The sequence below is a fragment of the Zea mays genome, chromosome 5 (assembly GCF_902167145.1).
Source record: "Zea mays cultivar B73 chromosome 5, Zm-B73-REFERENCE-NAM-5.0, whole genome shotgun sequence".
Classification (NCBI taxonomy): Eukaryota; Viridiplantae; Streptophyta; class Magnoliopsida; order Poales; family Poaceae; genus Zea; species Zea mays.
In genome coordinates this window covers 40,771,980-40,788,005 of record NC_050100.1, presented here as the reverse complement: position 1 = coordinate 40,788,005, position 16,026 = coordinate 40,771,980, and the positions used below count along the sequence as shown (strand labels likewise).

At 38.4% G+C, this 16,026-nt stretch overlaps 1 pseudogene; it reads right to left on the bottom strand.

Moving 5' to 3' along the window:
- Positions 1–738: 738 nt before the first annotated feature.
- Positions 739–1,995, bottom strand: LOC109939466 (60S acidic ribosomal protein P2A-like; annotated as a pseudogene).
- Between the last annotated feature and the right edge of the window lie 14,031 nt (positions 1,996–16,026).

The window sequence follows — 16,026 nt, the reverse complement described above, 5'->3', positions numbered from 1 at the left end:
AATACCACCTAGTAAAGGTGAAGAAGCTCCAAAGTCGTTCACAAGGGGATGTAGAGCTCAAATAAAACACCTAGTAAAGGTGTACAAGACTCCAAAGTCGTTCCTACGGGGATGCATAGTTTTACTACAATGTTTTTTCTCTTTTCCTCATCACCATCTTGCACCAATCATTATGCATCATATCATCATGCATCACATTTATCTTGCATCAAGTATCAAGTGAGAATAAGGGGAGTTGCTCCCTTCATGTGCAGATGAAAAAGAATTATGAAGGAGCTTATTAAAGAACGAAAGAGATCAAATCTTTTGGCTTCATACATGACTAGGTATATGCCCGTGCGTTGCTACAGAATCAATATGATAAAATACATGATATGCAAAAACAATAATTATTATTTTATACTTTTATTAACATCACTAAATGTGGATGTTTCCGACTAAACTTTAGTCAGGAAAATCAAATGCTCCCTTAGAGGCTAGAAATTAAATGAATATTGATATTTTTGACAACCAAGTCCTAACATTTGGTATATGTGTATAATCATAAAATATACAACACCTATTTATAGCATAATTTAAAATTGTTTAAAATAAAAGGTACCACAAGATCTTATAAAGCATTAATATCAGCTTGATAACTCCAGGCAAACTGCTATAAGGTGCTTTTATGATAGCAAATAGCTATAGTGTAGGTGGATAAGGATGAACAAAGCAATATCAACATGTAAAAACAAATAGTTAAACAACCCAAAAACTTTATGTAACCAATTCATAATATAAGATAGAAAAACTCTGGTTCATCATAAACCCTAATCAGCATAGCAATCTACGACTGAATTACAATATATAAAGACAAGTGGAAGTCTTTCAGTACTTTCCGACATAAAACCAGGTTAAAATCTAAACATGATTCTGGTTTTCCTCTGGTTTTACTGCCCAAAACAATACTCTGATGACTGCGTAGCCTAGTCAAAGAGGTTGAAGCCGATGTCTTGCATAAAAGATAATCAACATGGTCAAGTCTCTGGATGTTGTCGACAGCAAAGGAACAACAGTAAAAGAATTGGTGGCCATGATATCATGATGGATTGGAAGTAGTATTTTGCTCATGATGATATAATTAGAATTCGGAACAAAGTAGTTTAGTAATGCTGATCTGATTGGAAAAAACTTGCAGCCAGAATTGGAGAACAACAAACTTACATCATCACTTCCTTCTCTTCCACTTTCTCTTCTTCCTTTGCCTCGGCTGCAGGAGCAGCTCCACATGTAGCTGGGGCAACAGTCGCGACAGCGGCACCACCGCCGCCAAGCAAACTTCTCCCTGCTCGCAGCAATGAACGGTGATGTCCTTGCCGCTCAGTTGGGAAACAAGAGTTCCATCCTTTCATTGTCAATTTCACAACCAACTGCAACATGTATAAGTAGGAATGATTAAATCATATGCTTTTGCTTCATGAGTCATGCGATCAAGTACAAGTAGAAGAGCAAAACAATAAGGTATTGTTTGGTTCCGGAGTATGGGACGGAGCCGCTCTGTCTCAATTTGTTGTTGTTTGGATTGGTTCCATGTAGGACAAAGTGGCTCTAAAATGAAAAATTATCCTCAAATGATGTACCATCTGACTCCCCTAAAATCTCCGGATGGAGCCGCTTCTTGGCATGGAGCCCCTCCATCCCAACTGGCTCCGGAACCAAACACTATCTAAATCACAGAGTACAAGAACACTATTGTGATGAATACGCTACCAATGCAAATCAAACCAGTTGTGCTAAATTCTAGTTAAACATAAAAAACCTACATCCAAGAAGTAGGTAATGCTATTGTCAGAATCAAGTCTTTTCCATAAAGCAAAGCAGAGTTAATAGTAACAAGAGTTATCCATTGGAATGACAGTTTGAAATTACCTGACTCCATAATGGCTATCAAGTTCTTAACGAAGGGGCTGGATTCCCAGTGAGGATAGCAAGCACGTAGGCAACAACAAACTTCATCCTGCTCAAGCCATCAGAATTCATCATACCAGTTAGTTTCCATTTTAGGTACATGACAGAGTGAGGTGAAGTAATAAAATGGTAAAGCGGCCCACCGAAGGAACTAAAGCAAATCATCGTAAAATCAAATTATCAGAGTACCTCGAATCTATTGTCTGTTAGAATTAAAAAGAAATATAATTCTAAAATGGGAACTAACTGCTATAATGCTGGAGTCCCATTTTTCTACCATATGCTTGCTATATAGATCTAAAGTTCATCACAAAATTATAAACTTTTCTATTTAGTTTTAGTGTGGTGTGCATTTTTCTCAGCATATTACAACAACAATAACAAAGCCATCTAGTTCCAAGTAAGTAGTAGTAACTTAGCTTTAAAAATCAACAAAAGCCACAAATCAAGATCAGACACATGGGTAGCCATATATGTCTATGATCTTATCCTCCTTCAATAGGAAGTGCTCTGTTTCATCCGTAATGCACATAACAATAAAGCCCAAAGTTAATGTTTTTTACTACCCATCATCCGAAAACCATAGAACAAAGGTGTTGTTTCTTGGTGTTGTATCTTATTGTTAGTTATTAGTTAAGATCAACAACTTATCAATCACCAATTCATCAAAGTATCCAAGGAAAGAAGATTTGAGAGGAATAAGTCATCACAATACCTGGTTCCCAGCACAACTTGGAAGACTCCAAAAGTACACCTGCAAGAAAACTATTATAGGCTAGGAGTTAGAGAGGAAAAGGTTATGGACAAAATATGTTTGTTTGTAGCACAGACAATATATATAAAGGTTCAGTTATATGCAAGAGCAAGTTGTTGGATAATACAGGAAATTATTTCTGAATCACTAATAAATTAACACAATGTCAAAAATATATTTTGTCCTTCAAGGCAAGATCATCATCCACCAGGCTTCGTACCACATCTTTCACAGACTGACTAATCACTCCCTTTTTAGGACCCATTTTCTCTAGCTCTTTAAGCTAAAAATAACATATGGTAAAATTATATTCTACTCTTTTCCATTTCACCAGCAATCGACATAAGGCAATGAGGTTGCTAATCTGGAATGATCAAAGAGTAGAAAGATAAACAACATATATAAGCTAAATTGCAAATAAACATCTAAATGTAATAAATAGAAAGCTTAATATAATGGTAATCCATATTTTTTACCAACCACACTAACAATAGATATGATGATAAGGGGCCCAAACCAGATGAAAAAGATGAAAACTACAGAACGATCAAAAAATTCCTAGTGGTAAAGCTCTTCCAGTTCTCTTCTGGGTATCTATTCATCTTTTCAGCTAGATACACTCCTAAATCTACATAGGTAAACCATGAACCTCATCAGAACCAAAGAAATTCAAGATATGAGGTCCCAAATTCCTAATCTTCAAAAACTCACTATAATTTAGTGTTGCAAGATAATGGGATTGTGACAGGTCCAATAGTTAATATATCCATGAACTTTGCAATCCCTGCAATAATAGGTGCCCCATCAGTGCCTGTCCCACCTACTATTCTATCCTGCAAAATGAAATTGAGGATCAAGTTATTTCTTCTAAATCAATAAACATATATTAGTTTATTATTGTTCTATTTATCTAAAGAAAAGTAGTTTCGAAACATGATGATCTGCCCCCCTAATTCTGTTTTCGTCTCGGTCGCAAGTTCCTCCGCCATCGTTGCTCCCCTCGCTCCCCCTCTATTTATCAGTAGAGCTGTCGCCTTCATGTAACAGCCATTTCCAAAAACAAGATCATATTACTCTATCATATCTCATACAGATACAAAAGTTGTAATTACCAAAAAACAGAAAAAGACAATCTCCAAATAATAGCAGGAACTGTACGTTTCTATGCATGTATTCGGTCTATGCAGAATTTTAGCGCATCCACTGAACACACATACCCTCACTATACTACATGGAGCAAATGCAGAGCCCATTCAGCCGAGTGATTTCCATTCATTTTGCAGACATCACTCAATTCAGATTCAGCATATTTTTTAAACAAATCTGGCAGCTTGAGTCCCTTACATGGACCAAATGCAGAGCCCATACATGCAGTATGTATGCCACAACCAAGTTTCAGCAGAAACCACTTGTTTTAGCCAAGTGACACACAAACAATAGTTTTTCAGGTTAGTTTGTGCTACCTGCAGACCATCTGCATATAAACCAATCATCACATCTCCCTTTTCACTTCGTACAAAGTTTCTGTTTCTATGGCAGCTTTCAGTTTGGACAGAATTTCAGTATCTATGGCAGATTTCAGTTTGGACAGAATTTCAGTATCTATGGCAGATTTCAGTTTGGACAAATTTCCAGTTTCTATGGCAGTTTCAGTTTGGATAGAATTTCAGTTTCTATTGCAGTTTCAGTTTGGACAAAATTTCAGTTTCTATGGCAGATTTCAGTTTGGACAATTTTTCAATTTCTATGGTAGATTTCAGTTTAGACAAAATTTCATTTTCTATGGCAGCATTCAGTTTGGATAGAATTTCCGTTTCTATGGCAGTTTTCAGTTTGGACAAAATTTCAGTTTCGATGGCAGATTTCAGTTTGGACAAATTTTCAGTTTCTATGGCAGATTTCGGTTTGGACAAAAATTCTGTTTCTATGGCAGATTTTAGTTTGGATAGAATTTCAGTTTCTATGGCCGCAGATGGAAAAGATTAATGGTAGACTCTTGACTTTCATTAATGATTGGTTCTTAGTCATAGGATTCCAATGGTCGCTCTCATCATTTGTGATCTTATCAAACATCTTGCTAAGATCTGCCTCATCCTGAAGAGGGCCTTTCTTAAACTTAGCGCGCCCTAGAATTTCCTCAAACAATTAAGGACCAATTAAGCAATGTTGGCATAAGTACAAGTAGATATTACAATATTCAAATTATTTAAACACTAACCGCCTTGATGTTCCTCCACCACTCAGGGTCCATTTCTATGGTATGTCTTAAGTTATCCCAACCGGTGCCCGTTTGCCTCATCGTCAGTTTTCTCCATGCAGTTAAGGCCCCATTTGGTTAGAGGGACTAATCTTTAGTCTCTAGTTTTAAGTCTCATTTAGTCTCTATTTTGCTAAATGGAAGGACTAAAGTAGGGACTAATTGACTTCCTAAACTGATCTTGGAGGAAAATAGAACATATAGGTGGGGAGGAAAATAGAATAGATAAGTTTCAGTAGTTTCCTAAACTGATCCGTGTGTACATTCATCATGTTATAGTAGGATGCTAAGCTCATCGGTGCAGCTTTGCCTAATCTAGTCATTGTGGATTCAATAGAAAACATATAGGTGGGGAGGAAAGAACCTTTAGAACAGAGGCGTGGAGGTTGAGATCTTGGAGGATGGTTGAAAGTCGCCTATAGGGGGGTGGATAGGCGAAACCTGAAAATTAAAACTTTATCCCCAACTAGATTCCTTGATTAGTGGTTAGAACAAGATTGATAAATATCGGAGTATTAAAAACTAAGTCCTTGCTTGTAAAGAGTACTGCTTTCAAATGATGCGGAATTGATAAATCAATACTACTAATAAGTCTATGAGAATAAAGCAAGACGGCTTAGACGAGAAGAGCAATAACTCAAGTTCTTTCTTGCGAAGTGTTGCTTTACTAAATGAGAATTTAACTTGAAGCAACACCAAATGATATTAGCAAAGAATAGCGCAAGAAAACTTAGAGTAAGGGAAAACAAACAAATCACAAGCAATAAGCACACGAGACACGGGTGATTTGTTTTACCGAGGTTCGGCCCTCGAAGGCCTAGTCCCCGTTGAGGAGTCCACTAAGGACGGGTCTTTTTCAACCCTTTCCCTCTCTCCACCGATCACTCAAGATCAGCGAGCTCTTCTTCTTCTCAAGGATCACTTAAGACCCCACAAGGACCACCACACTCTTTGGTGTTGCTAGCTTTTACAAGGCCTCCAAAACTTCGGAGGAAGTTCAATGGGAGTCAAAACTCCATGCACAAATGAACACAAATATGTAGCACACACTATCTCTCAATGAATCTCACAAGGCACTAGTGCTAAACTCAAATGAGTAGCTCTCTCTTGCTTACTTTCTCTTTTGTGGCACTTGTGTTGTTTGTATTGGTCTAAATCTTGTGTATAGGATGGATCAATGAATATATATGGTTGGGAGGGCTTGAGTATGTCAACTAGATGACTTGGAATGTTGCTTGGGCTCCCACACCTTGAAGTGGCCGGTTGGGGTGGTATTTATAGCCACCAACCTAATTGTAGCCGTTGGAGAAGGCTGCTGGCGATGGGTGCACCGGACAGTGTCCGGTGCGCCGCCACGTCACCTCGTCGTTAGGCCTCTGAGCTGGTCGACCGTTGGAGGCTTTGTCCTCATGTGGCACCGGACAGTCCGGTGTCACACCGGACAGTCTGGTGCCCCTCTAACCACTGCTATGACTTCTGCCGCGGTACTGTTCATCCGTCAGAGTCGACCGTTGCGCGCAGATAGCCGTTGCTCCGCTGGTGCACCGGACACTGTCCGGTGGCACACCGGACAGTCCGGTGAATTATAGCGGAGCTGCGCCTGGGAAACCCGAAGGTGAAGAGTTCGAGCTGATCCACCCTGGTGCACCAGACACTGTCCGGTGGCGCATCGGACACTGTCCGGTGGCGCATCGGACACTGTCCAGTGGCACACCGGACGGTCTGGTGCGCCAGACCAGGGCAGCCTTCGGTTTCCTTTTTGCTCCTTTCTTTTGAGACCTAACTTGTTCTTTTGATTGGTTTGTGTTGAACCTTTGGCACCTGTAGAATGTATAATCTTGAACAAACTAGTTAGTCCAATTATTTGTGTTGGGCAATTCAACCACCAAAATCAATTAGGAAAAGGTTTGACCCTATTTCCCTTTCAATCTCCCCCTTTTTGGTGATTGATGCCAACACAAACCAAAGCAAATATATAAGTGCATAATTGAATTAGTTTGCATAATATATGTGCAGATATAGCTTGGAATTAAACCAATCTATATTTCATAAGATATGCATGGATGCTTTCTTCATATTTAATGTTTTGGACCATGCTTGCACCATTTGTTTTGTTTTTGCAAACTCTTTTGGAAATTCTTTTCAAAGTCTTTTGCAAAATAATCAAAGGTATATGAGTAAGATTGCAAGAAGCATTTTCAAGATTTTGAAATTTTTGCCCCCTGTTTCAAACGCTTTTCCTTTGACTAAACAAAACTCCCCCTTAATGAAATTCTCCTCTTAGTGTTCAAGAGGGTTTTAGATATTAATTTTGAAAGAGGTCATACCAGTTTGAAATTATATCAAGAATAAGATACCAATTGAAAAACAACCTTTAAACATTTAGAATTTTGAAATTGGCATGGTGGTGCGGTCCTTTTGCTTTGGGCTAGTATTTTCTCTCCCTTTGGCATGAATCGCCAAAAACGGATACTTTGAGTGAAATATAAGCCCCTTATTTATTTTCTCTCCCCTGTGGTGAACAAAATATGAGTGATGATTATACCAAATTTGGTGAGATGGCGGAATACCGATAAAGAGTGGATAATACCAATGGAGTTGAGTGGAAGCGATGTCTTTGCCGAATACTCCATTTCCCTTTCAATCTAAGACTTAATACATGAGATGCTCATGAAAACATATTAGTCTTAGCCTTGGCACAATATAGATAGGAAATATGCACATGTACCAAAGGAAAGAGACATGATTAAAAGGATATGTCAATTAAGCTTGAACAATTCTATATAATATAGATTGCTCCCCCTAAATATGTGCTTTGAGAGGAATACAAATTTTTGGTCTTAAACGCCAAGGGCACATAATTAGGTTAATGAGATCATGTCTATATCATAGAGAAAGTGAAGTGCATTGTGTCATAGTATAAGTGTGATGCTCATGACAGTTTATGCACTTATGAAAGCATGTTATAGATATCTCAGGCATTTATCCTTCAAGGATTTCAAAGAGGCTTAAGGACCATCCACCTTTTGGAACAAAGGCAGCTTATCCTTGTTACAAGGTCAAGCTTTAAGCTCTTTGACAATAAAATTACTTCACCCAGTTTTAACAAAGATGCAAGAATGAGTAATTGAGAAGTTAAACTCGGTATGAAGCAGGGTTAATGCATGAACATGCTTTCTCTTCCTTAAAAAGGAAGATTTAGGTATAAGGTAAAGTGAAATGAAGTTATTTTACCCTTTTGTACCTTCACATAGAGACGCTCCCTTCATTGTGCTTTGTCCTTAGTCTTAGTCGCTTATGACCTATACTCAAGACAATATATGGAAATATTTTGCACAAGAGAGAGTTCTACAACTAGTGATCCTTTGTAAGTCATTGTTTAGCATATATCAAAATGGATCACAAGGTGCATAATTGTATCATGAATTCTCCAGTTAACTTAGTGCACATCAAGAGAGATATTGATTGAAATTGCATGAAGCACTAAGAAACATAAGTGTTAATTGAAGTTATTCAATGACCAAACAACAGATGCGATCAAAAGAACAACATAGGCATTAGATTTTCAAACAAGTTTAGAACGGGAGAATCCAGTAAGTATGCTACTTTAGCAATGAAAGCAACAATCCTTGATAAGAGCGACATTATTTTAACAAGTTGGATTGAAATGTAGTAGCATACATCATGAGAAACTTATTCTCGTGCAAGAGACTATATAAGATTACTAGGATAAAGCAATAGTCTCAACTTAATCAAGATATAGACATAGGCTCCCCCTAGAGATATGCATGAAAGAATTTTAATGAGATGAATAGATGCATTCATTTTAGAGACGTGTAGGGAGAAGCATTATACATCTTGATCAAGGCTTATAAGATTTGCAATAAACAATTTATGCCTGGTATTCTCACAATGAAAAAGATTTAGAACTTTGATCAGAGATGGTTGGTTTACAGGTGGTGATGAGGATGATGGTTTTTTATTATGATTATGGTAATGGTAAGTTGTATTCTTTCCGTTTGGAAAGGGTACTTTGGGTTAAGAACTTGGGTTAATGCTAAAACCTGGCTTTGATACCACTTATGTCACACCCAGTTTTGGAAGGTAAACCGAATGCGAACCATGTACGTGCCAGGATCAGAAATTCACGTACACGGCGATTACATAAATGACTCATCATAGCACAATGCTTCGAATAACAATAAAGATAAGTAATAATATGAAAGACTAGAGTCATTTACATAATATAATCAAAGTACACAGAATAGAAACGTAGCCAACGTAAATAAACCCACCACAGGCAGCTGACTGGGGGAGGTTGCTAGCCTAATCCTAGAACTCGTCGAAGTCCTGGAACTCCTGGAGATCCGCCTCGACACCTTCTTCTTTACCTAAGCATAGATTGCACCAAAGGCAACCTGGTGTTTTGTGAAAGCAAGGGTGAGTACACATCAACGTACTCAGCAAATGTCCCGTTTGGCTAAAGTGGACTAGCTTTATGTGGGGTTAAGCTCAAGAAGTTGCTTTTAGTTGGTCAGGTATTTATTATTAGTAGAAGCCAAGTTTTATCATATACCCAACCCGTGAACCTTTTCCTCATCGAGGAACATCATTATCATCATCGAACCAAAATATTAAATAGAACCATTATATATATCAAACCATCTGTATCTCTAATCAAAGAGGATCCCAAGGCCGCTCATAACCGTGAGCACGGCTGATATATCAGTTTCTAACCCTCTGCAGAGGTCGCACACTTTACCCACGAGTCATGATTTCCTTTCTGGCCGGGGAGAGCTAATCCCCATTGACCACTACCTAGGTGGCCTGGCAGGGTATCATTACGTAGCCTTTACAAAGACTCCCCTGGTGCATAGCTGCTCGTTAGGTTTCGCCAGTCGTACAAACGCAGTACACCTCCCCAAGGTGGGTGACTAACAAAACCAAATCAAATGAACCTCTACACCCCAACCTTGGCAGAGCGAGCACTACGCCCCGGCCCCCATTGACGGCCCTCCGGCAAAGCCAACTATACCCCCAGGTTCATCTAATTAATCAGCTAAGAGCGTCCCATTCCACCCTCATGGCTGCACTGTTATCCTGGGTGGTCACTCCACGAACATTTCCTTACGGAGAGGTACTCAGGGAAAATGGCCTGAGTCCCCTAGAGTATCACAATATCATCATTGGGATAACATCATCGTATCATAAATAATCATATCATGTTCATTGATTAAGTTAAAGCATTAGCATAGGCTAACCATGATAACCCAAAAGGTAATCAAGGATAAGGTAAATAGAAAGCTAGTCAATCCTTATGTTTCAATTAAGTAATGCGGGACAGTGAATTATAAGTAGATAGGACATAATGGGTCAGAGAACACTTGCCTTCACCAAACAGATGCTCAGGGTATTCAACTTTGTAGAACTCGAAGAGCCAGATCACTTGGTCGCCAACGCTTGATCTTCGATTCCTCGAAGCTCAGGAACATATCACAATCTATTCGCGCCACGCAACAAATACAAACAGGCACAAGAAAACATTTACTTGCATAAGAACATTACACCATACAAGATAAAATATTATAAAAATGAGCAATATAAATAGAGAGCGCTTCAACGGTTACACGAGGAAATGAGCGCTGAAATCAAAACTATGGTTGAGACGGTATGGTTTTCGGAAGGTTTGCATAATAAATGCGTAACCTATATTCTGGGTCGATTTTAATTAATATAAATCGTTTGCGGAAGATGCTCTAAAGACATATCTAATGTGGCATTTATCGAGATTGTAATTTGATTGGAAACCACATTTTAAACTGGTCAGATTATATTTATAAACACGACGCATAAGACTCACTACGACGCATAAGACTCACTACGTTTAAGCATATAATAAATTTATAAATGACACGACATACAGACTACTAAGTTATGTCGTGTTCATACGAACTAAGTATTAAATACAACATTTAATTTGGCATAAACACATCAACAGATAATTACAAACACATAATTAAAATTATAAATTTGGTTAGATCAAACCGTAGTTTTAAATAGCCAACACAAGACAAGTAATTAGTCATTTTACATAAACGATACGGTGAAATGACTTTATTTAATCGCGTGAATAATGACTTGCACGAACGACGACACACACGGTTAGCACGCGCGATCAACACACAAACGACGTGTGACAACGCGTGCGAACAACAAGTGCGACCCGCGAGAATGACGCACGACGATGCAGGCGAACAGCGCGCGCGAAAGGCACGCGATTCAGCGCGCAGCAACACGCGAGAATCGCTGTCAGATATCGTGTTTATACTAAATAAATATTAATTCAAAAACATTTATGTAGATATAATCCTATTAACAGATATAAATGAAGCGTGTCTAAAACTATAAATTAGTTTAAGTAAACTACTACATTAATAACTCGGATAAATAAGTAATCAACTAATTAATTAGAACATGTCTCACGACGAAATAATGTTACTAGCAGGTTGGCGACGAGGTTACGAAGTTAACGCGACTGAAACGAGTCAAAACAGATTTATGGCATAAATTATACTGTATAAATAATAATCCCGATTATAAAAGACGCGACATATGAGAATTGCTAAACATGCATCGCGATTACACTAGGCAAGTATTTAAATCAAAAGATTTGAGTTGGTATTAATTATGTTAACATGTATTTATAAAATCGCAACTTAAATCTATAAAATAATCTTAACTGAATCGCCATTACACTAACCATCAAACAAACACATAATTAATTAATCAACTAAAACATGTGTTACGATAAAATAATATATTTTTTTAACGTGCACATGAGATTATTGCGAAGCTAATACACCCGGGAAGGAATAAATCGGACATCTAACGCAAAGGATATCGAGTAAATAATTTTTTTGCGGGTTTAAGGCAACGTGGCGCGATTCTATCGGCTAGATCGAGGCCACATGAAGGGTCATAGATTTTTGAATAGCCACAAATGATCCCATGGTGGGCCATGACGTGGGGGTGTTTTCCTCTTTTTCTTCTCTATGGAACGCACGATCTCCTCCTTCCAGGAAATTACCATGGATAAGAAAATGTCATGGATATCGGGCTTGACCAAGGGGACTAACCACGTCGGTGCAGCGCTGGTCGACCGGCAAGAGCAGAGCGCCGGCTGCCTATTCGCGCTCGAGCCTGCAGAGGGGGTGCAGTTAGGGCCCGCTGCTCAAGCCACAGGCTAGGTGCTGGGAGCACGTCGCAGCTGAAGCCTGGCCGAGGCTCAGCGCAGGTGCCAGGGAACCGCGGCCAGGGCTAGGCAGCGGCAAGACTTGCCGGACAGAGGCCGCGTCGGCAGGGGACCTCGCCGGGGCCGTGTGCCGTGCCCGTGCCTAAGCCGCCGTGGCATGCTGGCCACGCATAGGGGCAAGCGTCGCCGGAACTGGAGAGGGCACCAGACGTCCATGGGAAAGGCTCTGCGCTGGGGATCTCGGTCGACTGGGGTGAAGGCTACCGGCAGCGGGCTAGGCGACGGCGGCTCCTGCTCGCCAGAAGAGAGCACGCGGGGCTGCTGGCCGTGAAGGCCAAACGCTGCGCAGAGGCTGACCGGTGAGACGAGGGCTGGCCAGGGGTTGCTCGACCGACAGGATGGAGAGAGGGACGTGGGGAGGAAGGACTCACCTGCGCACACGAGAAGACCGATAATCGCCTAGATGGGATGACTGCTCTGCACGATTTGGATATGGGGAGGGAAACGAGGGATTATGCGACGACGGGGGTGGTGTCTGTATATATAGAAAGGAGATAGTGTGGGATTTGGTTGCCAAATTCGTCGCGGAGTCGCGTCGCGATCGAGCGAGGGAGAGGCGGTTGTGAGCACGATGAGGGTAGACACGAGCAACACGACATTTGCAAGGAAAGACATTTTAATGATCCTGCGAAAAGGACACGAGATCTGGAACAGGCTCGACGAGAGGAAAATATACATATTTTATCGAGTTTCCAAAATTTTATAGTTTTCGCAAATAATAAATTTTAGGTATTTAATCAATATTAGAAAAACTAAAATTCATATTTAATACTCGAAGAAACATTCCAAAGATTCCAAAAAGTCTTGGGAACATCCTCGAGATATTTTAATCTGCTACGATAATATTTTGCACTCATAAACACTATGCACCGGCATGAATGCAAAAATCAAAGTTCCTCTAAGATTTTATTTTACTAGGCTTACACATAGATATAAAACAAAATAACTCTTCACTATTTAGGAAAAAGAAAAGAAAAGCAAGGAAAAGAGAGGGTAATACCTGAATTTGGTGAATATTAGAAAAGAAATTTTATACCTCCAAATTCAGGGTGTTACAATAATTGTATCATGAATTCTTTTGTTAACTTAGTGCACATCAAGAGAGATATTGATTGAAATTGCATGAAGCACTAAGAAACATAAGTGTTAATTGAAGTTATTCAATGATCAAACAACAGATGCGATCAAAAGAACAACATAGGCATTAGATTTTCAAACAAGTTTAGAACGGGAGAATCCAGTAAGTATGCTACTTTAGCAATGAAAGCAACAATCCTTGATAAGAGCGACATTATTTTAACAAGTTGGATTGAAATGTAGTAGCATACATCATGAGAAACTTATTCTCGTGCAAGAGACTATATAAGATTACTAGGATAAAGCAATAGTCTCAACTTAATCAAGATATAGACATAGGCTCCCCCTAGAGATATGCATGAAAGAATTTTAATGAGATGAATAGATGCATTCATTTTAGAGACGTGTAGGGAGAAGCATTATACATATTGATCAAGGCTTATAGATTTGCAATAAACAATTTATGCCTGGTATTCTCATAATGAAAAAGATTTAGAATGCTCACAACCACACCATTGATGTTTTGAAGATCTCATTATCCAAGTAGGTGTTTGTTGCTCTTGATGTCTTTCTCTTTCATGTGAGTGTCCTCCCTTTGTAGTTGTTTCTTTTTCCTTCCAAACTTATTGAAAATACTCAAAAAGATGTTAATAGCACAAGGGAGTATATGATGAACAATGATTTCTATAGATAGAAAATAAAGACAATTCATCATCCATAAGTCACATAGACATGAAGTAAACTTCTTGACATTAGTACACATTATTAAGAAAAAGAATATGCACTTTTTAAACATTTTTATCAATCATGTGAAATTTACTTCTTTATATTGAATTCATTAATCATTACTCAGAAGCAAGTCAATATGAGAACATATATAGCAAAGGCATGAAATAGATTCTAATGGACAAGTGCATTTTATGAGAATGAGATTGAATGCACATCTAGCCGACTTTGGTCCAATAAAGAATCTATTCTTCACATAGGTATAATTAGAGTAAACAATCATTGATGGGAACTATATTTGATTAAGAAGATGAGTTCCCATACCTTTGCTTTTACATTTCTTCCTTTGGGTGAAGATCAACCCTTTGAGGCTTGTGGCATTAAACTTGCACTTACTCTTGTAGATTTTCATAAGTAAGCTCAAGAGAAATGTTAATAGCAACACAAGCACTAGTTTCCCTTTTTGTAATCATTTTGATAAGGAATGAAAAGTGGATTACTAAAGCATGGAAACTTTATAATATGAACTAGATTATTCCTTGAAGTATGCTCAATTTTAACTTATAAAACAAGCATAGTTAGTTCTTTAAAGATTATGGGAATAAATCTAATTTATAACATGGAGAGCGATAAATGAAGAAGAATCATATCCAATAGGCATAACATCATAAGTCATTGGATTGATTTTTATTTTTATGTTATATTGTGCAACACCAAAGAGAAACTTATTCTCTACTAGTGAGACTGCATGAGTTACTTAGATAAAAGCATTAGTCTCACTATTCTAGTTATAGAGAGAATTTTCCTTTTATAAGTGTCCTAAGGATTTGAATTCTTTACATGACACCTTATTCTTTTAAGAACTTGGAATATTTCTCTATATCTAGAATCATGGCAATAATAAGATAATTAGTGTAAAACATGCCATGGGGTACTAACATCAATTTAAAGCATGTAGATTGCTATGGTATAGAAATGATGAATGTACAATCTACCATATGGGAGGAATTTCTTCAAAGAATGGTGACATAATTTAAAACATTTGAAGTGCTTTCTTTTTCCTATGTGACTACACAAGACACATAAGAGATGATATTCTAAGATACTTTGCATTTAAAAGCATAAATGTTACCATCTTTTGGCTTTCCTCCATGTTGTAGGTCTTGACTTTTTGGCATAGGATAATTCTTTATTTCCTACAACATCAACATCTTCCCTCGAGATGATATGAGTTTAAGATATAGTATTTTGAAAAATAACCTTGGGTCAATCATGGATATCGATCTTTGAAGATTGATAGCTTGAGTTAGCAAGAATTGTCTTGACTCTCTTAAGCACACCAAGGCTTCATATCATCTCTTTCTCCTGCAAAGCTTGTCAAGCATATTTTGGTACCCATCGCTTGATGGGTCCATCATGGTTAGTCAACAAAGATCTAGGAACCCAAGAGTCCTTTGTGTTAGCACTTGGTAAACTCATTACCTTTCTAACACAAGTTGCAATTTTGGGTTGCCTAGTTACATGAGAAATAATTGACAAGCTAGGAGTGAGGTTGTTACCAATGGGACAATCTTTGCATTGATGTCCCTTCTTTCGGCATATGTAGCATAGGCGATCCTCAAGTCTTGAAGATTTCTTCTTTCCTTGTTTCTTTCTTGCTACATGGTTAGTGAATATTTTCTTTTCTAACACTATGCCTTTTTGTTTTAAATGGGGACAAGACCTAAACAAGTGTCCCTTCTTGGAGCATTTAAAACAAAGTTTATCATCCTTGTTTATAATCAAGTAATTTTTAATATAGGGACATGACCTAATAGAGTGCCCCTTTTCAAAGCATTCACTACACTTCTTACTTCTCTTAGTGTGAAGTGTGACTTGATTATTACCTTGGATGTTACCTTTTATGGAGGCGTGGCTGAGGCTTTTGGAAGAGGTATTGATTTTCTTCTTTTG